We start from the raw sequence: 6,000 nt of genomic DNA, 5'->3' as shown, positions 1-6,000 counted from the left end.
TACCATTTCTACTCTTTTTATTTATCAAAAGCTTTTATTACATTTTTTTTGTTCATAACTTCTTCTCTTAAAAGGCCAGGTAGGTTGTGACTACTCCTGCCATAAAGGACATGATAGCAGTAGTCATCATCAACCCAACCTGTATCGACTTGCCCAGATCATTCTGGGGTGGATCAGGCATTATCGGAGGTTGAATCTCCGATGCCTCTTCCGGGTCGATTATTGTCTCTTCATCCATTCCCTCGTCTTCTTCAACATGTTCGTCCGGTTCCATCGGGTCTTCGTTTAGTTCCCCCTCGAGGTTGTTCAGTCCCCACTCGAAGTCTATTATATCGTTGGGGTTGAAACCCATTTCCATGTATTCAGCAAGGTTAAATTCATCCTCGCCCATCTCAGGAAACTCGTTCTCTCCTTCATAATATTCCATAATTTCTGAATCTTCATCTTCATTATCGTCTGAATTCCCTTCCTCGATTTCCTCGAGATCTTCCTCTCCGAACTCGCCGTGTTCCGGAGATTCCGAGTCGCTCACATAGTTGTCGAAGTATTCCAGCATATCGGGTTCATCCGCGAACTCGAGGTATTCGCCAAAATATTCTACATCCTCGGGATCGTATTCGAATGGGATATGGTCCATTTCTACAAGATTTTAAAGATTCATTATTCCTCTTATGTTATAGCCTAAGGTTCTTGTATCTAGGCTACCATTCATGAATCCTAGAATATCACCTACTTATCATCTTGCACCATTTTCTAGGGTATAACTTAGGGTATCCTTCCTAGGCTAACATTCATGCATCCTAGAGTATCAAACTATTTTTAACACATACTTGTCATCATGCACCCTTCTCTAGGGTATAGCTTAAGGTATCCTTCCTAGGCTATTATTCATGTATCCTAGAGTATCGTACTAATTTTTGCATATAAATAAATTAAGCAACTGTACTTACTTGGAGCGACAGGAAGGAGCTTGATGTGTGTGTAGTGAGCTGGCAAAACCTCGCTCTGATACCACCTGTAAAAACGCCCACCCTTCTTACCCAAGGGCGGCGCTACGATCTTATACTACTTACGTACATGCTTTAGTTATACTATAACAGCGGAAAATTTTAAATCATTCCTTTTATTTAAATAAGCATGATATCACATATTCTGATTAGTTCGAATGTGCATATATTGATCATATAACTAAAAATATTAATTTGTCCGAATCGTTCTTGCCGAGCCACCACCACACACATCACTATCTGCTCCTCCTGCTGCTCCGTCGTTCCGAATATCCGTCCCCCATATCTGCGGTACAAGGAAAGTAAGCTATGAGCACTCATGGCTCAGTAAGTTCCTTTCCTACTCACTAAAACCGAATTCATATCATTGCATATCAATATCATGCGAGGTATCATAAGCATACGACATACAAGGGTATCATATTCATATTCATATAATATCACATGACATTATATCTAATCATTAGATAATTCAAGCACATATGTAGGCAATGCATCATGAATTTGAAAACTTATACTTATAAGTACTTGAAATTAATATCATCATTAGAGGGGATCCCGGTTTGTACCACATCCATAATGCGCGCGCTTCATAGGTAGGTACAAGGTAGCAAGTCTTGAACCCTACCATGCATACATACTAGGCCCGAGTCTTACTCCATCGACTTAGGGCATTAAGAGGCACATTACTGACGAGGCCCGAGTCTTACTCCATCGACCCCGGGGCGTTTACGGAGCCCACCCTTGGTACAAACCATACAAAAAAAATAACTTATCATGCATAACTATCATATCATGTCCCTACCAATCTTTCATGCATTTCCTTTTTCATTTCTTTTCATTATGTATAGCATTTCCTATGCTATAACATATCATTACGTAACATAATTTCATTTCTTCTCATTACGTATAGCATTTCCAATGATATAACATATCATGGCATATTACGTAACATAATTTCATTTCTTCTCATTATGTATAGCATTTCCTATGCTATAACATATCATGGCATATTACGTAACATAATTTCATTTCTTCTCATTATGTATAGCATTTCCTATGCTATAACATATCATGGCATATTACTTAACATAATTTCATTTCTTCTCATTATGTATAGCATTTCCTATGCTATAACATATCATGACATATTACATAACATAATTTCATTTCTTCTCATTATGTATAGCATTTCCTATGCTATAACATATCATAGCATATTACATAACATAATTTCATTTCTTCTCATTATGTATAGCATTTCCAATGCAATAACATATCATGGCATATTACATAACATAATTTCATTTCTTCTCATTATGAATAGCATTTCCTAGGTTTCTTTCCCTTTTTATTTTATTTTCCTTCATGGCCGAAACCTACCAGTCCTTAAGCTAGGTTTCTTAAGTGGCCTAAAGCATGGAAAGCCTAAGTAAATATCATGGCAAAAGTTACTAAGAACATCATACACAAAATTGGATCATAAACAAGCTAGGACTCTTGTGATCTTACATGTCTTATATCATGTAACTAATTTTCTACATTCCAATTAAATATGAGAGCATTAATCAACTTTCATATCATAATATCACAGAGGTCTTGAGCATATTAATATTTTTGTTTAGGCTAATCTAAGCTATCCCTTTTATCATGGCCGAAAAACCCTAAAAAGAGTTCATGAGTTTCTAGCAATGTGAACACCCTTTAAGAAACTTTATATCCTATCATAGGAGCATGTTTATTTAAATTTTTTTGAAGGTCTTTCTAACCCTTAACCTTTCTGGTCCGAAGCATACAAGTGAGTTTTCTTTTGGTTCCAATTAATTTCCAAGCAAGAAAACCATAGAAAGGTCCTTAGCATTTCATAGAAGGAACCTTGCACTAGTTTGGTTAGACAATAATCTTCCTAGCCTCTTTAAAATATTTTTGGTTAAATCCTAGGGTTAGATACTCCTCTGATCATTCATCATATCAGTATAAAATCATGGAAAAGAATCCTTCTACATAGCATAGAAAATCTTATCATGAAATGAGGTCTTGTTTAAATCATCTTAGATTTGAAAACCTTTTCTTTAGCCGAATTTTCTTAAATTCTTTCCTAGGTTTTCTAATCCTTATAAATCCGAAAATCACATAAAAGCCTTGTACCACAGGTGAGGGGAAGCTTACCTTCTTTGCTTAAGTTTCCTAGAGTTGAGAACTTGCTTGTGGACCTTTCTTCCTTGCTTGCTTTGCTCGGCACCAATGGAGGAAGAAGTGGCTAGGTCTTTTGGTGGAGTGGAAGAGGAAGAAGAGGAGGCTTCTTCCTCTTGTGTTGCTCGGCAACAAAAAGAAAGAAAGAAAAGAGGGAGTGTCTGGGCACCTCTAGGGGAAGAGGAGGAGAGTGAGTTGAGGATGAAGCCACCCCTCCATGCCTATTTATACTAAAATGAGGGGAGGAAAACTTGACTTGTTTCATCCTCCTTATTTATTTCTCCTCTTTAATGATAAGAATATTCTAGAGAAATGCTTCTTGAGTTCTCTCTTTTCTTTCCTTTAATTTCTCTCTTTTCTTTCCTTTAATTAAAATTCCTATCTCTTCTCTTACAATATCCTCTCCTATCACACTTGGTTAACATATGCATGCATCCACAAGAGAACCAAGGATCAAAACTTGGTTATGTATATTTTTACTTCTTTTTACTTCCTTTTCCTTTTAAGTAAAAAGAATCCTTTCTTATTCTTAACTACTTAGTCCTTTCTCTCGTTATCAATAATTCTCCTATCCCCTTTGATATCCTATACATGTTCCTTACAAGAGGTCCAAGGTTCAATCCTATTTCTCTTCTAACATATTATTGATATTCTTTTGTACATAATAATTCATATATCACCATATTATGCATTATGCATAAATATTTCATACACATATATATTATCTCATATTCCTTCCTTTTGTTTACATTAATTCCATGTATTATAAATATAGATGATTTATATTCTCAACTTTATTTTCTTTCATAAAGTTTTAATCATCCAAATCCTTCCCATCTTAATATTCAACTTAGAATATTTACACCTTCTTTTCACTACCTTCAAACTCTCATTATCCTTACTTTCTTATCTAGGCTTTCTAGGGGTGTTACAGATAGCATGGAAAGGGAATGCATGATAAAGGTAAGAGTAAAAGCTAACCAAAAGAAAACAAGAAAGGAGCAAGAGAAAGGCAACTTGCCTTCCTCCCTTTCTCTCCCTCTTTCTCTCTTCTCTTGCCGAAAATAAAAGAGACCATTAAGGGGATTCATTCCCCCTTGTGTCACCATGAATGATGAGGATAAATAAATAAATAAAAATAAAAATAAAATAGAAAAAAAACTAAGTGAGAAGGAAAGCAAAAACTAAGTTTGCTACCTCTTCCTCCTTAACTTAAATGAGAATATGTAAAGAGAAGATTTTATTTCTTTCTCTCATTTCTCTCTTTCATCCTCTCCCACACCAAGAACACCACAGTTCCCTCTCCTCCATCTTCGGCCCCAAAACCAAGTTTGTTCCCTAAGAAATCCTAAGATACAAGGAGGACTTAGCAAAGGAATCAAGGGAAAGGAACTAGAAGAAGAGGCTACTTCTTCTTCACCATACCTTAGATCCACAAGCGAAAAGGATGTAAGCTTCCCCTCACCTGTGCTACAAGGCTTTTATGTGATTTTCAGATTCTATAAGGATTAGAAAACCTAGAAGAGAATTTAAGAAAATTCGGCTAAAGAAAGGGTTTTCAAATCTAGGGTGGTTTAAACAAGTCCTTATTTCATGATATTCTTTCTATGCTATGTTGGAAAGATTTCTTCATGTTTTTATACTTAAATGATGCTTGATCAGAGGAGTACCTAACCCTAGAATTTCGGCCAAAAATATGTTAAGGAGGTTAGGGAAAAATATTGTTTACCTAAACTAGTACAAAATTTCTCCCATGAACTACTAAGGGTTTTATTGGTTTTCTTGCTTGAAGGTTACTTAGAACCAAAGAAATCCATTTATATGTTTCGGCCAAGAAAAGGTCTTAGGGTTAGGAAGACCTTTAAATTTAAATAACCATGTTTGTATGATAGAATATAGAGTTCTCTTAAAGAATTGCATGTTGTACATTGCTAGAAATTCATGAACTCTTATTTTAGATTTTCGGCCATGATAAGATGGATAGTTTAGAAAAACTTGAACAAAATTCTAATATGCTCAAGACCTCTGTGATATTATGATATGAAAGTTGTTTAATGCTCTTATGTTTAAATTGAGTATAGAAAATTAGTTACATGATATATGACATGTAAGATCACAAGGGTCCTAGCTTGTGTATGAACCAACTTTGTATATGATGTTCTTAGTAATTTTTGCAATTAAACTTACTTAGGTTTTCCATGTTTTAGGCCACTTAAAACCTAGTTTAGATATTGGTAGGTTTCGGCCATAAGGAAAAATAAAAGAAAAAGGGAAAGAAACCTAGGAAACCGAAGACACAATTCACATGTATGTTTATTATGCTTGTCTTTATATACATGCTATGAAACTTGTATAATTTCTCATGCTTTTAGGCTATTTGAAGCAAGTTTATATTCTGTGAGTTTCGGCCAAGTAGGGTTTAAAAGACCTAGAGGCCTTAGAAATGAAACCAAATGTGTTAAAAGTGCTTCTTATGAAAATATGATAATGTGTTGATTGTGTCACATATTTGTATAATTTTTCCATGACCTAAAAGGATCATTGTGTGTTTCGGCCATGAAGGTATAAATGCCCTAGAAACCCTAGAACTAAAATTAAATATGCTTATTTCACTCTACATGAAATATGATAAGTAGAAAACCAAAGTTCTCATACTATATGTTGTTTAGTGACCTAAATGAGGCTAGGGTAAGTTTCGGCCATACCTATTGTATGATGTCTTGTTATGAATTTATACATGATGTTAGTTCAAGTTCACATTCTTGTATGTTTGTTTTTAGCCCTAATGAACACTCATTAA

This window comes from Zingiber officinale, chromosome 3A (assembly GCF_018446385.1).
Source record: "Zingiber officinale cultivar Zhangliang chromosome 3A, Zo_v1.1, whole genome shotgun sequence".
Classification (NCBI taxonomy): domain Eukaryota; kingdom Viridiplantae; phylum Streptophyta; class Magnoliopsida; order Zingiberales; family Zingiberaceae; genus Zingiber; species Zingiber officinale.
Note: the sequence above shows the minus strand (reverse complement) of the source record.